The sequence below is a fragment of the Siniperca chuatsi genome, linkage group LG2, assembly GCF_020085105.1.
Source record: "Siniperca chuatsi isolate FFG_IHB_CAS linkage group LG2, ASM2008510v1, whole genome shotgun sequence".
NCBI classification, from domain to species: Eukaryota; Metazoa; Chordata; class Actinopteri; order Centrarchiformes; family Sinipercidae; genus Siniperca; species Siniperca chuatsi.
The window spans coordinates 33,318,203-33,337,085 of NC_058043.1; positions in this window are offsets into that span (position 1 = coordinate 33,318,203).

Genomic DNA, 18,883 nt, shown 5'->3' on the forward strand with positions numbered 1-18,883 from the left:
CTCCTCGCAGATCATCACACAAGGCGATCCTTTCAACTTCATTGTTGCAGAAGAAGCGACGCCCCGCAGGAACACATAAAAAGCTTTAAGTTATAAATGTATGAGGTTATTATAAATAATAATACAAAGATCAGCTCTTTATTGTGATTAGAAAAGAGCAGAGGAGCAGAACCGCTTGTTGACCGGCACGGAGAAATGCACTTCTGGTGTGAACAGCCAGGCTTCTGCTCGCAGGGGAAATGACCTAGTGTGGCACTTCCTCCTCCTGTGTGTCCCTGGTGTTAGGCCAACAAATCCTCCAAACTACATGACAATTGCTGTTGTTGTTTGTAATTGCCTACTAAAATGACCAATGTGAGTGTTTCTTCACGTGCCGTCACTATGGCTAAGGTTTGGTGAGATTTAGGCACAGAAAGTAGGCTATTTGGTTAAGGTTAGGGAACAATCATAATCATGGTTAAAATAAACCAACACTGGCTTTTGGTGGGAAACAAGATGCAAACAATCTCCGCTGTCAAAGTCATACACTTTGTACACCCCGCCACCTGGCGTCCTCCCTACTGCGTTTTGCGCCACTCTAATAACATCATGCTACTTCTGCCTTTGCTTCTGCGGGACAACAGTCATAATTTTCAGTAGCATAGGACACTGTGTTGGCAAAACGTAAAAATTGGTATTTTTGTCAAAAACAAAAAAATGCAATGTCGAACTTACGCTTTTGGTCTGAAAGCCCTGTTAGGCAGTACACTGATCCTACTATAGTATACTACGCTATAGGCTACAGGCTACTGTGCTCACCCACTGTAAGTCAGTTTTGAGAATAAGCTCCCTCATGCAGGAAAGACTTAAACCAGTCTGTCATTCACATAATGTATGTGATATCTGGTGTATACTGTATATTTTAGTGTTTTCTATCACTGGATTAACCTCTGACCTCTCTGCTACACCAATCAGTGGTCTTTTTATATATGATGATCTTTGAATTTGATCTCTTAAAGGAGCTATATGTAAGAATTTTAGTTTAAAACATTCACAATTTAGCTAAAATTATCAACAGAATATGAAGAATTAACAGTTTTGACATTATGCCAAGATGTCTATGTATCGTGTTGCAGAGATATCTACTGAAGTTAGCATGCTAACCAGCTAGCCCCGGCCCTGTCCTGTCTCATAATACCATTTGGTACCTCAAGAGGCGATAGTGAGTCACTGTAGCGTCCAGTCTGCCCTCAGTCCAACATGAGAGGATGAAGAAGTAGCGTTGCCCCGAGGGCAAGAAACCGCGTTCCGCGTACTGTTAAGTAAACAGCTATTAATGCTACCGTTGGCTATTTAGCGATAGCTTATAAAGGTAACTAATTGTATAATGTTACTGACAGTGTTGACATGTTTGCTAAGTTAGCTGTTTGTTGAAAGAAAAAAAGACATATTGTAAGCACTGTGCATTTCCTTGTTTCTTATGAAGGGGTGGACACCTTTCTGGTGACATGCTGCTCCCAATTAGCTTGGAGTATGAATTCGATAGGTGGTCAATTCTTACATATAGCTCCTTTAAAGAGTCAGTTCACCCAAATGACACAAGGCACATACTTCACCCAATGTATGTCCACACTAATACAAACATTTGGGATACATAAGTTTACACAGCAAATGATATCAGCTTCCCTGAGACCAGTCTAAAAAGGAAATGTGTACCTATAGTATGTAGACTAAATTTCTGTTATTGTGAAAAGAGAGCTTTTAAAAGATGGTACAGTTGTGTATCTTATAAAAAGACTACAAATGCAAGATTAATAATATTATTTTTCCATGTGCAAGATTTACACAGGAAATTATATTTCAATGTGTAACTACCACTAAAGATGTTGTAGTTGTTTGTAGTTGCAGCTTTAGTAGCATTATTAATCCAGAGGCACCTCCTGAAACGTGCCATGGTGTAGCACATGTTTGTGTTGTGTTATACATTTTGGACTGCACATTTTGCAGTGGAAGATCACAAGATCACAAGGAACATGCAATGCATTTCCAGACTGTGAAATATCTGATAATTCATGGGCAGCCAAGGTGAGCAGGTCAGGCTAACTGGACCCTCTGACATCACACTGACTATTATGTAATGAAGCATCAAATAGAGGAGCTCAGAGGGACGGGACAGTTGCACAACATGGTGACACTGAATTCAGTATGCTGTGAAATTTTGACATGCAGTGTCAGCTGTCTGTGTAGGTATTTCTCAAGGGTGAAAGTGTGTGTGTGTGTGTGTTTGCATGAGTCAGAGACTTTTGATATCCTTGCTGGCTGGTTTGCATTGATCTCCATTCAACCCCTTTCAGCACCATTGTAAGGTACAACTTCAACTCTAGTCAAGTTATACATTTGATGATTTTTACTCCAGGTGACTGATGTATACATGAAGTGTACTCACAAAAAGAATGCACATAAGAACTGTTTTATGTTCAGTTTGTTGCATGGTTAATGACTCTATGTAACTCTACAAAAGCTGCTTGGCACAATTACAAGGAGATGATGGTGCCAAACCAAGGATAAAATGAGTCTAATGTCCAAGTAAGGTTAGACAGGACTATGTCAGGGCACCTGATGGTGCAAGGGAAAGCAGCCCATCACCACAAAGCCTCTGGCAGTGGTTGGTGAGTAGCGACGCAACAAGTTTAACATTGTTTCCCAGTAGCTTGTAGCTACTTTTTTTTTTTTGCATTCATAGCATTTTAATGATATTGAAAGAAGAGCTTGACAGGAAACATGGAGATATAGAGAGAGGTGGATGACATGCAACAAAGGTCCCTTGCTGGAATCGGACCAGGGACATTGCACATGCTGTATATGTGTCATGTGGGCTGGTGTTGGGTGAACAGTGCTAGCAGCATGTAGTCAGCAGAAGCTACAGGACAGTAGCTAGCATAGAGTTCCGACAAATAAGACTGCTGTAGTCCATCACATCTAAACAAAGCACCACTGTGTGGCCCAAATTAGTATTGCAGTAGAACCACAAAATCTGACTGTTACTTATGGCATGCATCTTAACCACTAATCTTCCAGGACTCCCCTAGCATATCTGTTTTCAAAATCATGCAATGTTTCCAGTAGTGAGCTGTTTTTCCCCCAAAATAGTAGGGTAGCATGACCAAACTCTACATCACAATATTTTATTTTCTCTTGGAAAAAAAGACTGTGCTGCATCCACATTGCACACAGATTTGTCACCTCCACATCTACTGATTCAGGAGAAAATCGAGCAAGTGCAGAGAGAAAGTGGGACAGACAGCTGGCCAGCTGGGTGGGAGCTGGTGCTGGACCAGCTCACACAAAAGGGCCAGATATACTCCAAAACAGACATGAACAGCGGACACACAGGCAATTCTGTTTATGCTACGTGGGTGTCTGCCACATGATGTGTTCAAACATATATTTGTTGATGCAAGGTGCATCGGTTTATTATATTGCCTCATGGGCTTCGATTTGTGTATGGATGGTTGGGACGTGTCCCTATCAATTTTAAGGTACTGCTGAATTGTCCCTACCGATATTTTATCAATCTCAAATGATCTTGACTTTTAAAGTCCTCATAGTGTTACCGGTAAGATCTATGCATAGTTGCCAGGTTTGTGTGTTGTCTGCAAAGAGTGAGCTTTTTTAATGGAGTGAAAGAGTGAGATATGGTGGATACCTGACCTAATGATCTAGCAACCGTCAGGCTGTACTATGCAATGTAGGCCAGCTGCAGCACTGGCTGATTTCAGGCATAAGGTGTTCTTGCTCAGACATGTCATTTTTCCCAAACAACTTTATGAACCCACTGTTGGTAATGGTTGGTGACAGTCCAAACATTTCTCATCTTTCCTATATTAATAAAATAATAATAATAAAATAAAACGTGCATTTTGGCTGCCCAGCGGAAAAAATTCTTTACCAAATATAAAACCAAACCTATGCCCTTGTATTGCTTAACAGCGTTTTTTATGAGTAGCTTGTAGTGTAGCTTACTACTTTTAACAAAGGTGTGACTGTAGCTTAACTACTTCCAATCAAGAGTGGTTTACAGATTCACTAGCTACAGTTTCAAAGTAGCTTCCCCAACACTGGCCCCTTGTTCAATACGTTATGGTTTCTTTCCTGGTGTTTCATCGAACACAAGAGGTAGTGTCTGTTTGTTTTTGTGACTGGGTACACTTATGCTTTTGTGCATATACAGACTTTAGGTCTTCAGCGTGCAGAATTTTATATAACTGGTTGAATGCTGCAATTTCAGTGTAAGTAGCTTCTAAACAGTAACATATGTTTCTGATAGGAATGCCCCTGCTTTAAATGAACCCCTCGTCCACATAAGAACTCAGTGAACAGCAAAACAGTTTATGTCTTCAATTACATTTAAAAGAATACCACAAGGGCAAAAATGATGATAAAGATTTCCATATGAGGAATGTGCATTACTGGTGCAGCGTGTTCTCTTTGGAGAATACAGTCTGGCATATTCCTTGGAAACACTTTCAGTCATCCCAAACAGCCAAAAGTTATGCAATAACACAATGAAACAGCAGAGTTAGTTTGAAAAATTTAAATTTGATAATGTAACGATTCCTCATGATGATGTAAACTAGTGCATCATTATACTTAAGCGGAAACAGTTACACAGAAACTAGTCTTTTGGCAAAGAAAAGTCGTGTTTATTATGGTTGGAAACTCATGCTAATTTTTCTTTAATTATCTGCCTTGAATGATAAAATGGTATTTAAAACAACACAGAGGCATGCAACAATCCACTCTTAACATGATTATTAGAGTATTATTTATTAGAATTGTATTCAAAAACTTAAGCCTGCTTTCACCGCTCAATTAATTTTCATTAAACTCGCATTCAATGGAAACATTCATTAAAAGCACAAAAAAATGTTTCTCATAAACTATGTCAAATTGAATGATTTGCAGAAAATATTAGCAGCTTTGATCACAAGTGACAGTAGCAGCTCTGTTCAGAAGAAGGAAAATATTTCTCCCTAACTCAACACCTTTTACTTGTTTGTCGTGTTAATTTTTCGACACTTTTCGGCACATTTACTGTACAGTGGTGCTGTTATCTGATCCGTGAAGACATCCACAAACTGAGCTAAACTACCTGAAGGTTCCGCTTACCGTCACGCAGCATGCAGAGACATGAAAAAAGGCCTTGTGAGTTTGTGTTACTCATGTTAAAGAAAATAAGCCATATCAATGTAACTGTACCTTGTGGGAAGATGTGTCAGGTTATTTTTCATACGTTAAGCACCTTTGTTTTCCACAATTCTAGAAGTAGCCCATTAGCCTATTTATTGTTTATTGTTGAAAGACAACAGACTTGCCTCCTCTACCAGAATATAATATTATCCATAAGAAGAGAAGAGAAAAATCTTTCTAATGAATAAAGAAAGTTGTTTATGGTTCTTTTGTTACACAGACCTACATAAGCATGTACACAATTGCAACAGCCCATTTGCCCTCTTTGGCTGAGCTACCCCGCTGGAGGATGCCGTATTTATGCCGTTGTGGTTGCATAAATACGGGTAGCCCATAATTGCTAAAGTTGGACTAAATTAAGCCGCCATATCATTCAAACAGACTACCAGCAGGTGAAGCATTACAATAGAAATGTCAAGCAACCATTTCCGACATAATTAAAAGTGGGGTATGCGATTCTAATCCAATAGACGCCTTTTTCAAATTCAGCGAATATCTCCTTACGGTCCACTAGCTGTCCGTTCAGTGTGTGCGCTGAAAAAAAATCTGGTGTCTGTACACAGCCCTAGCTCTGTAAATGGGAAATATACAAAATCAAGTCAAGTTTATTTATATTTCACATTTCATACGACAGATATAGACAAAACATATAAGATAACATATAAGATAACATATAAGGTAAAGAGGTATTACATATATGAAAACATATGATTATGGTATTACAATAAAAATGGAATAAGAAGGGTGTTATTATTATTAAAAAATGAATAATAAATAAAAATATTGATTCTATGATAAAGATTTACCCGTTATGAAGTAGAATATGAATATGAAGTAAGATACTTCTAATAACTATAGTGAAATATGGGATGGTAAGGCCAGACAATATGTTCATGAAATCCCAAATGACATTTTGTAATTGTTCTGTATTCTAGTACATATTTTTACATACAAAACTAGATATAGCCTACTCCAGTCTAATTCCTGGGCTTCACGAGGAAGCATTGAGTCAAGTCACTGTCAGCATCACGTCCATGAAAATTCAACTGGCTACACTAAAGTGTTCCGTTGTCTTAGTGCATTTTTTTGCAGGTAGAGATGAAATTTGACAATTTAGTCAGACGTTCAGAATTGAAATGATTAGAATTGTTGAAGTATATCTAAGGTACTTGCTATTTTAAATAGTAGTTCTACCATGCCCAAGAAATTTTGAATGGAAAATGCTGTGGACAATGGTATTCTTAATTCTGATTCTAATAATTAAATTTAAGATAGATGCAACCACAAGGCTCCAGACCAGAGTGAGCTAGAGCATCAGGAGACACATCAGACAAGTACATATGAGGGTGGTAATGGCTGAGTGTGAGAGAGTTACTATAAAGGGCCATGCCAGTAAGAGTGGGATAAAGAGAAAGATAGATGCTGTGGACAATGGTAATGTTTACAATTCTGAATTGTATGTATGTTTATAAAGTGTCTTTGTGACACTTTGTTAAAGTGATATAGAAATAAAATGGAATTGGATTGAAAAGAATGGCAGCATTTTGCCTGGCACTGTCTTTATATTATTGTCTCTGGAAATGACATAGATAGAAATGTTTATTATATAAAGCCAGACATTGTGGTATTCATTCATGGAGATATGAGTACAATCAAAACTTGGTTTTGGATGATACAGCAGATTATATTCAATTTCCAATGACTTGAATTAGCTAAATCTTACTTTTATATTTAAAATTTTTACTTTACATGATATACACAAGCGAATAAAGTATTACATTTAAATATATTCAAGTATTAAAATTGCTTAGTATTTTTAGATTTTTTGTATATCTTTTTACATGTTGATGTGTTTAAAGAAACTGCATTCTAAAATACCACATGATTTAAATGTAGTTGATACAGGGGATGCTTAACTTTGAAAATAACTAACTTTACACTACACCATGAACTATAAAACGTGACATACATGTCATAGTGCATCTAAAGTTTGCATACATTTATTTGATAAATTATAGTAAAGCAGAAAGTACAATTTGTCTGTGAAGTTTTGAGGTTCTCTTTGGCTGAAACTTATAATATTATTATAAGTTTCCCTTCGGGGATCAATAAAGTATTTCTGATTCTGATAATATTACTGTATATTAATATAATAAAATAGAAAATAAGAATATTTTATTATCCTATTATATTATTATGTCACTCTACATTGTAATGTATGTATATTCTCCATTTTTCCCCCTTTTCTTTTGAAGTCTTTCTTTTTCCGATTAGATAGTCTGAGGACAAAGGATATCCTTAGGGCCCGATCAGACAGAGCGCTAGGCACAACGCACTGCCTTTTTTGTTGAATGAAAACAAATCTCAAGTACTGTACTAATTTACCTCCAGGCCTGCTGCTTTCTGTTCAAATCATTGTAACTACGGTTGGTAAAATTCAGGTATTCAGCAACAGCCACCACTAGTATGTCCTCCATGATTGTTAATTCCAAGCAACTGTAAACTCTGTTGTCACCACCACAGAAGCCCTGCCTCTCAATTAATTAATTGGACAGTCAGCTCTGAGTTGAGGTTTTTTCAACTCGAGGCACTCAGAGCGCTGCTGCAAAAATGCGCGGCACCCAGGGTGTAAGGTTCAGGTTCAGGTTCTGTAGGCAGTAAGCGTTACAAACGCTTACTGCCTACAGAAAATAACTGCAACAAGATCTCTCTCACAGCAAAAATCAGGGCCTTAGACCTCTGAAATAAATGTGCAAATTTTTTATAAATAAAATAGACTTGGCTTGACTCTGAAGTATAGTGAAGTAGAGGTATAAAACAGCACAAAATTAAAATATTAAAGAAGTGTATAAGTACCTCAAAAGTGGAAATCAGTAAAGTACTAGAGTATGTTTTTAGTTACTTTCCACCACTGGTTATCAGTGTGTAAACACTCACATGTTGCAACACTCTATTCTTCATGCCACACTCCTGACTCTCCTCAGCGAACCTCGTGCCACTGACCTGCTTGCAGCTGATGACGATAGTGGCTGTGCTCTTTGGTCAATATTTGTGCAGGCAGACGGTGTTCCAAAAGGTGCCCTCAGGACCCCAGGTCTGGCTGTTTATCGATAAGCAAGTCCAAAACAAACACAGGTAAACAACTGATGACGAAAGCAGAGTTGATACCAACCTGTCAATCAGTCATCCTTCAAAAAAATGGTAGCTGTTCTTTGGAACAACTTGTCATTGACCTGTTGTATATATGTATCTCAAATTTAGATCTGCCAGAGAGTCTCACCTACTTTGTCACAATGTTAAAGTAGCCTACACACTGAAACACTATGAACAAGAGTTATGTGAAGATTAGAATCCCCAACTCTGAAATATGACAATAGCATAACTTGATATTCACCTGTCTTTCTCGGGTAACACACCTTTGGTTTTACGGTATGAAATCTGAAGTCATTTTGATCAGGGATAGGCTTTGGTCAAGATTAAGTGAGACACCCTTTAAATGGAAATCAAAATGTTGCTTCCAGTAGAAAACTTAATGTCATCCGTTAGGAATCGAAGCTGAATCACCAGAGTTAACGGGAACATGTAGTGCCAGTCCAACCACCTATCCTCCACACATTTTCCTCTGAACTGTTCCAATTTCAAACTACTGGCAGTTTCTAGTCATGCTTCATCCTAGTAATCTCTTCCTGGTAAAAAAGCATACCATATTTCGCATATATCACATTTTGAGCACAAAGCAAATTGCATTTTAAAGCATTGTGCTCTGAAAAGAAATTTTGCTCATGCTGCTGAAAGAAATGAAGGTTTTCCCTTTTATATCAAGCTTTTTTTTTAACTTATTTTTTATTTGAACTTTTTGGCACAGTACAGACCAAAGAAATGAGATAAAATAATAATATAACCTCCATCTTTGGTACTGCGTGACATTATGATCCTATATGTACCTTTGTACTATTTTGCCCTATTATCAAGGTACTCATTATAGTGCATATTATGACAGTACTCATATCATTATACACCAGTGGTGTAAAAAAAGTGTCTGCCCCCTTCCTGATTTCGTGTTTTTTTGCATGTTTGTCACACTTTAATGTTTCAGATTATCAAACAAATTTAAATATTAGTCAAAGATAACACAAGTAAACACAAATGCAGTTTTTAAATGAAGGTTGTTATTATTAAGGGAAAACAAAATCCAAACCTACATGGCCCTGTGTGAAATAGTGATTGCCCCCTAAACCTAATAACTGGTTGTGCCCCACCTGTTAAAACATAAGTGTGGTTTATCACACCTGAGTTCAATTTCTCTAGCCACACCCAGGCCTGATTACTGCCAAACCTGTACTCAATCAAGAAATCACTTAAATAGGACCTGCCAGACAAAGTGAAGTAGACCAAAAGATCTTCAAAAGCTAGACATCATGCCGAGATCCAAAGAAATTCAGGAACAAATGAGAAAGAAAGTATTTGAGATCTATCAGTCTGAAAAGGTTATAAAGCCATTTCTAAAGCTTTGGGACTCCAGCGAACCACAGTGAGAGCCATTATCCACAAATGGCGAAAACATGGAACAGTGGTGAACCTTCCCAGGAGTGGCTGGCTGACCAAAATTACCCCAGGAGCGCAGCAACAACTCATCCAAGAGGTCACAAAAGACCCCACAACAACATTCAAAGAACTGCGGGCCTCACTTGCCTCAGTTAAGGTCAGTGTTCATGACTCCACCATAAGAAAGAGACTGGGCAAGACGAAAATCACTGCTGAGCCAAAAGAACACTAAGGCTCATCTAATTTTTGCCAGAAAACATCTTGATGATGCCCAAGACTTTTGGGAAAATACTCTGTGGCTTGACGAGACAAAAGTTGAACTTTTTGGAAGGTGTGTGTCCCATTACATCTGGCGTAAAAGTAACACCGCATTTCAGAAAAAGAACATCATACCAACAGTAAAATATGGTGGTGGTAGTGTGATGGTCTGGGGCTGTTTTGCTGCTTCAAGACCTGGAAGACTTGCTGTGATAAATGGAACCATGAATTCTGCTGTCTACCAAAAACTCCTGAAGGAGAATGTCCGGCCAACTGTTCGTGACCTCTAGCTGAAGCGAACTTGGGTTCTGCAGCAGGACAATGATCCAAAACACACCAGCAAGTCCACCTCTGAATGGCTGAAGAAGAACAAAATGAAGACTTTGTAGTGGCCTAGTCCAAGTCCTGACCTGAATCCTATTGACATGCTGTGGCACGACCTTCAGTTCATGCTTGAAAACCCTCCAATGTGGCTGAATTACAACAATTCTGCAAAGATGAGTGGGCTGAAATTCCTCCACAGCACTGTAAAAGACTCATTGCAAGTTATCGCAAATGCTTGATTGAAGTTGTTGCTGCTAAGGGTTGCCCAACCAGTTATTAGATTTAGGGGGCAATCACTATTTCACACAGGGCCATGTAGGTTTGGATTTTGTTTTCCCTTAATAATAACAACCTTCATTTAAAAACTGCATTTGTGTTTACTTGTGTTATCTTTGACTAATATTTAAATTTGTTTGATGATCTGAAACATTTAAGTGTGACAATGCAAAAAAAAAAAAGAAATCAGGAAGGGGGCAAACACTTTTTCACACCGCTGTATATGTATAGTTGCCCACCTGTGCCCCACAGTTCCAGGGGGGTTAATATTAGCTGTTATATGTGGTGTTCTAAAAAACCTGGTTATAGTCTTCCGCCTAAATTCTCTCCATGTATTTGAGACCAAAACTGTTTTCTGTACCAGGCTGTAAACATGTTTATTTCTGCTGTGAAGTTGTGCATTTTAACATGGGGGCTTATAGAGATTGACTTGCTTTTGGAGCCAGCCTCAAGTGGCCATTCACTAGCAAGGACCACACCATCAACAGATGCATTTAAATGATTTATTAATAAAAACGAAATATTATGAGTAAAGCTTGAACTCTTGTACTTCTTCAGACTATGCTGCGTTGTGGGTAAGCTTCAGTGGGGAATCTGCCGTAGCACCTGGGCATGACGGACCCCCCAAAGCCTCCAGTTACTTGAGACAAGATTGAGCGGGTCTGAGATCTTTGAGATCTGACTGAATGTAGCAGTGATATGCTTGAGAGAACCGACGGCCCATGATTGTATTAAGTCCTCGGGGATGCCGTTGCGGTAGCCGAGGTGGCAGCTACGATTCTGAAGGAGTGACCACCAGAGTACTGGATAGGAGAAATACTGGCCAAGGAGAGTACGTTGTGGAAAGTGCTGGTGGAACGAGTAGGCACTTTTCTGGACTCAGAGAGAATCTGTCATGGTATTGCTGGGATTTCTGGAAATTTGCAAGGGTCTCAAAGATTCTGCTGTGATTGGACTGTGATGTAAAAGTTAGGTGTAAGCTGACTGGATTGATTTGTTTTGGTTCGCTTTAAGTAAATACCATGGCTTTGTCTGAGAAATTAAACAAGTTGGAAATGCAGGCGTGATGGTGTGGGTTGAAGCGAAGGGTAGAGGCGGTGAATCCGTGAGCGTCTGAGGAAACCAAAAGTAAGAGAGAACAGGCTTCTACAGTTTGAGCAACATGGGGGATGTTGTATCTGGAGCGGATGGTGTGGATGCAGACTGACAACAAGTCTGTGGTTAGAGGAAGGTGGCGAGGACTGGCTCTTGACAAAGAAGTCTTCTGAGAAGTGAAGTTATCTAAGGATGGCTGGAGGCCAGGTTAGGAGTTTAGAGAAGCCTTAGCCACTAGGTTAAACTTTTGATAGTAAGTGTTTTGATGCCCATCACGATATGGGAGTAGGTAACCAAACAGGTCATGGTTATAAGATCATAGGACGGGTGGTTATGTTGTGGAAATTCTTCCAAGCTGACAAGAAAGATGAGACAGTTGATGGTGATATGCTTTTGATGATATCCCCGGGAGGGGCCGAGGCTCTGAACTTCTGAAATGAGAAACTGGAAGAGTCAGTGATGGCACTGGAATGAACGGGAACATGAGCTGTGCTTAGAACATATAGGTGTTTAACAGATTGCCATGTTAGGCATGCATGAACTGTATGATAGATGGGGCGTTGGAGCAAACTTTGTCGATTATGTTTACATCTGCAAGGTTGTTGAAATATATGAGGATGGGCTTGCGGGATCATTCATGGCCCAGCAGAATAGCTGCGGCTATTATGGGGTAGATTTCAAAGAGAGCGGAGGAAGCGACCTAGCATTCCTTTTGTGAGCTCCAGGGCAATTCTACTGCGAACCATCTTCCATTGTAGAAACCCCCAAACCCAACATAAGGAGCAGGGTCAGTGTACAGATAGATGTCGTGTGGGTAAGTCAGTTGTATGTTGTAGAAGAAGGTGATACCATTCCATTTGGCAAGAAAGTTGAACCAAACCCGGAGTTTGGCATGGCTTGGACTTTCCAGAGAGATGGAATGGTTAGTTCATTCACTGAAGATTGAAAGTGATTGATAGTGAGAAATAACGGCTCGCCCTTGTAGAATGATACTTTGGTGAAGTTAAGGTGACCTAGGAGGGAGAGAAGCTGGCATTTGGTGCAGCATGGGGTGAAGAGGAAATTTGCTTAGAGCAGGAAGAATTAGAGCAGGAAGATGCTGGATGAGACAGGGCACCACATGTGGAGCATGCTAAGGCTGCACGGGTGGCGAGGATGTGGCAGTAAATTTAATTGTCAAGTGTGCCCCGGCATGAGTCCTGGCGTGCTGAAGACAGGCTGCGGCTTTGGCGGCAGAGTGGATGTGATATGGTAGAAACCATTGCCTCCAAAACAGTGGGCCAGATTAACGATGATGGCCAAGTCCTGCCGGTGGTTGGGAAATTGTGAACCAAATATATCTTCACATTCATAGGTACACTCTCTATTCATCCTGTGAGGGATATGGAGAGGGGTGTCCAGCGCTCCAGGTCATTCTTAATACATTTCATTATTTTGTCACAATTAGCCCCATATAACTGTTGTAAGGAATGAGTGATATATATTCTTTAATCCCTCCTTTAGGCCATTTAAACCCACTCTGGGATTTGACTGAGTGAGGAGTTCCACAATCTATGTCCATGGCTTCTGTTTTATCTACATTGATTGTATACCCTGAATAACAGCCAAACAGCCCCCTTCCAGAGTAAAGTCTGGATCCTTCCCCAGAATGAAAAGAAAATGACAATTTTCAGCAATAATAGCCAAGTGTAGGATTTTCATGCATTGCAATGCATTTCATTTTCATACATTTGAAAACTAAAGTTAACAAAAAAAATAGTGGAGTGAAAAGTACAATATTGACTTCCAAAATGTAGTAGAAGTATAAAGTAGCATAAAATGGAAATACTCAAGTAAAGTACAAGCCCATCAAAATTGTACTTACAGTGGTGTGAAAAAGTGTGCCCCCTTCCTGATTTTTTTTTTTTTTTTTTTTGCATGTTTGTCACACTTAAATGTTTCAGATCATCAAACAAATTCAAATATTTAGTCAAAGATAACACAAGTAAACACAAAATACAGTTTTTAAATGAATGTTATTATTAAGGGAAAACAAAATCCAAACCTACATGGCCCTGTGTGAAATAGTGATTGGCCCCTAAACCTAATAACTGGTTGGGCCACCCTTAGCAGCAACAATTGCAATCAAGCGTTTGCGATAACTAGGATAAATAAGTCTTTTACAGAGCTGTGGAGGAATTTCAGCCCACTCATCTTTGCAGAATTGTTGTAATGCAGCCACATTGAAGGATTTCGAGCATGAACTGCATTTTTAAGGTTATACCACAGCATCTCAATAGGATTCAGGTCAGGACTTGGACTAGGCCTCTCCAAAGTCTTCATTTTGTTCTTCTTCAGTCATTCTTGCTGGTGTGTTTTGGATCATTGTCCTGCTGCAGAACCCAAGTTCGCTTCAGCTAGAGGTTACGAATAGATGGCCGGACATTCTCCTTCAGGAGTTTTTGGGACACAGCAGAATTCATGGTTCCATTTATCACAGCAAGCCTTCCAGGTCCTGAAGCAGCAAAACAGCCCCAGAACATCACACTACCACCATCATATTTTACTGTTTTGTTGTTGTTCTTTTTCTGAAATGCGGTGTTACTTTATGCCAGATGTAATGGGGGACACACCTTCCAAAAAGTTCAACTTTTGTCTTGTCAGTCCGCAGAGTATTTTCCAAAAAGTCTTGGGGATCATCAAGATGTTTTCTGGCAAAAATGAGACGAGCCTTAATGTTCTTTTTGCTCAGCAGTGGTTTTCGTCTTGGAACTCTGCCATGCAGGCCATTTTTGCCCAGTACATTGAGTAAATGTACTTAGTTACATTCCACCACTGTGTATAACAGTGTCTAGGCCTAACATTTATTTCTTTTCACAGAAACTTGCACCTATAGATGAGCTGCTGCTGTTCCTCATGCATCTGTCAGTGGGCTTGCCTCTCAGGGATCTAGCAGAACTGTTTGGCATTCACTGCACCATAGCCAACAGGATTATTGCCACCTGGACGCACTTCCTATACAACTTGCTTGGAAGCCAACGTCTGTGGATCTCACATGAAGCTGTCAGAGCTCACCCTCCACCAGAGTTTTCAGCTTTCCCTGACACACAAGTGGTGCTTGACTGCACTGAAATATTTTGCCACACTACAGGGAACATTTTACTTCACAATGACTATTTTTACTTTTGATACTTTAAATACATTTTGCTGATTATACTTACATACCTTTAATTAAGTAAGGTTTTGAATACAGGACTTGTAATGAAGTATCAGTAAGTATCAGTATAGTGGTTGTTCAAAGAAAAATGTACTGCCCATCAGTCTATGGGAACTCTAAATGCCAAAAAGTGGTAGAGAACCATCTTCAAACTGCCATGTAAAATTAAAAATAATCTCCCTTCTCCCTGATGGTTTTAGCCACCTCACAGCCTCTGTAGATGCGCTGTATGAGAATATCCTCCTCTGCAAAAACAACAAAATCACACCACTCCATCCCTGTAAGTAGGAGCTGGCTTTGCACCTGGCAGTAGTAGCTGTGAGTCTGCTTTAATTTCAATGTGCCACTCTGCATTTTCAAGTAGCTACAATCCACATAGCTCTTCGCGTTGGGACATTTAATTTCTAGTAGTCCGAAGGGTGGGCTCTCAGTCAGGTCAAACACCAGACTGTCAGGAGATGACCCTAACCACAGGACATCTGGGTGGATGATGAACCCACAAGGCCAGTAATTTGTGTTTTTTACTCTGCAGTACTCCTGGATGGCAACCGGTTCCATTGCCAATCCCCTCTTCATTGTAGCCAATTGAGCAACTCATTTTTGAATTCTTTGTGCCTGGTTTTCAGGCAGCAGCCAGGGTCAGTGTGAAATAGTGTGCAGTCTGGAACAGCACTCTGCAACCACAATGTTGCATTGCCACACAGGAACACTCTGCCACTGAAATGTCCCCTGGTGAGCAGTCATCAAAGACAATCAACACATTAAAACAAAATGTTTTCACATTTAGGACTCTACTTACAATACAACACAGTAAATGAAAATAGTAGGTATGTGAATAGGCTAAACCATGTCAGGTAATCAATTGCATCACACACAATATTGTAATCTAAGGACATCCAAATAGATAAGCCTTTATCACCCGTTTCAATTTACTCACTTTCATATAGTGTTAGTAAAACAGTGAACGTTGAACAAGTGAACGTTGAATGCATAACATAGGTGTAGGGTACAAAATCAGCGCTTACCTACCACTGGCCAATGAACCATAAAGATAACTGGACCGTGCATGGATTACACTAAACATACAGTGAAGAACAGCAGCTGTCACAACCAGTTTCTGGGTTTTCCATGAAAGTTAGGTTTAGGTCATTTGGTTGTCATTTTACTACACAGGGTTGCAAAACGAAAAGAAAGATGTGGCACCTTCATGCTACACACACACATAGCTAGCTAACGTTACTAGTTGATGTTAGAAATTGTTACTATGCAACCCGTTGCAAAACGTCAGCTAGCTAGGCTTATTTGAATCCTAATCCTGATGAATCTTAGTTTGAAACTGTGGGGAATTGGACATCATTCTAGTTAGGCATACACTTAATCGTACATCATCAAAACATTTTACACTGAATCGAATAGCCTGTCAAGTTGTCAAAGTTAGCCAACTACAGCTAGCTTGCCAGCCAGCAAGTGTTGTATAACTTACCTTTTTATTGTTGTCAATGTAAGTAGATAGATACACATCTTTAACCCTTTTCCCCTTTTCCTGTTTGGGGCTGAGCTTGCCGCTTGTACTAGCCGATGTACATCGCCGATGGTAATCTTCAGTTGGTGGCATCTTGTGTAAAACAGTGCCATCTTTGTATCTCCTCTTTTGTATCTCGGGACCTGAAGTGTACAAGCGCACACTCAAGGAAGTGGAAATAGAAACACATCATCCCATGCAACTAGCGAATTGACATTAGTCTATACTTATACTGTACCTCCCTCCGACCAACCACACACTTCTTCGGGTTGGCAGCGAGCCCAGGCTGCCTCAGGGACTCCAGCACTGCGGCCACCTGCCGCACATGCTGTTGCTGTGGATGATAGCATCATCAAAGTAGGCATCACTCCATGTCCATGTGGTGTTGGAAGGTGGCCGGGGCCCCAAACAACCCAAACGGAAGTGTGACAAATTGGTACAAACCATATGGAGTGGAGAAAGCAGTTTTTTCCCTTAGACTCTGGAGACAAGGGAATCTGCCAGTAGCCCTTGGTCAAATCCAGCGTCATGAAAAAATAAGCGGTGCCTAAGCGATCCAGGAGTTTTTTGACCCACAGCATCGGATAGGCATCAAAGCGTGACACGTTGTTCGTCCCCTCCTTGAACCGCCACCTTAACGTGGTGGAGGGGTTTGAGTACCCGAATGACCCTGGGAGCTATGTTGCCTGGGGCTGTATGCCCCTGGTAGGGTCACCCATGGCAAACAGGTCCAGGGTGACGGGTCAGACCAAGAGCGGTTCAGAAGACCCTTATGGATTATTTAAAATCAAGGCCAGTTACGTCGCCCGGATTGGCGCTACCGGGGCCCCACCCTGGAGCCAGGCCTGGGGTGGGCGCCCGACGGCGAGCGCCTGGTGGCCGGGCCCCGTCCGGGCACAGCCCGAAGGAGCGACGTGGGGCCGTCCTCCCGTGGACCCACCACCCGCAGGAGGATCCGTAAGGGGCCGGTGCAGAGAGATCTGGGCGGCAGTCGAAGGCAGGGGCTTCGGCGACCAGATCTCCGGACACAGAAACTGGCTCTAGGGACATGGAATGTCACTTCGCTGGGGGGAAGGAGCCTGAGCTTGTGCGGGAGGTTGAGCGTTACCGGCTAGATATAGTCGGCCTCGCCTCCACGCACAGCCTGGGCTCTGGAACCCGTCTCCTCGAGAGGGGCTGGACGCTCCATTTCTCTGGCGTTGCCGGGCGGGGAGAGGCGGCGGGCTGGTGTGGGCCTGCTCATAGCCCCACAGCTCAGCCGCCACGTGTTAGAGTTTACCCCAGTGAACGAGAGGGTCGCGTCCCTCCGCCTCCGGGTGGGGACAGGTCTCTCACTGTTGTGGCGGCCACGGGCCGAACAGCAGTGCAGAGTACCAGGCCTTCTTGGAGTCCCTGGGAGGGGTACTAGACAGTGCACCACCCGGGGACTCCGTTGTTCTACTGGGGACTTCAACGCCCACGTGGGCAGCGACAGTGACACCTGGAGAGGGGTAATCGGAAGGAACGGCCCCCTGATCTGAACCCGAGCGGTGTTCAGTTGTTGAACTTCTGTGCTAGTTACAGTTTGTCCATAACTAACACCATGTTCAAGCACAAGGGTGTCCATCAGTGCACGTGGCACCAGGACACCCTAGGCGGAGGTCGATGATCGACTTTGTTGTCGTATCATCTGACCTCCGCCGCGTGTCTTGGACACTCGGGTGAAGAGAGGGGCGGAGCTGTCAACCGATCACCACCTGGTGGTGAGTTGGATCCGCTGGCGGGGAGGAAGCCGGACAGACTTGGCAGGCCCAAGCGTATCGTGAGGGTCTGCTGGGAGCGTCTGGCGGAGCCCTCTGTCAGCAGGGTCTACAACTCACACCTCCGGGAGAGCTTCTCCCAGATCCCGGGGAGGTTGGGGACATTGAGTCCGAGTGGACCATGTTTTCCACCTCCATTGTCGATGCGGCGGCTCGTAGCTGTGGTCGCAAGGTTTCTGGTGCCTGTCGCGCGGCAATCCCCGAACACGGTGGTGGACGCCGGAAGTAAGGGATGCCGTCAGGCTGAAGAAGGAGTCCTATCGGGCCTTGTTGGCTCGTGGGACTCCCGAGGCAGCTGACAGGTACCGGCAGGCTAAGCGTGCTGCAGCCCGAGGCGGTCACAGAGGCAAAAACTCAGGACTGGGAGAGGTTCGGAGAGGCCATGGAGGAGGACTATCGGTCGGCCTCAAAGAAATTCTGGCAAACCGTCCGACGGCTCAGGAGGGGGAAGCAGTGCTTCACCAACACCTTGTATGCGGTGCGGGTGGAGAGCTGTTGACCTCGACTGGGGATGTTGTCGGACGGTGGAAGGAATACTTTGAGGATCTCCTCAATCCCGCTGTCACGTCTTCCGAAGAGGAAGCGGAGGCTGGGGACCCGGAGGCGGACTCATCCATCACCCTGGCCGAAGTCACTGAG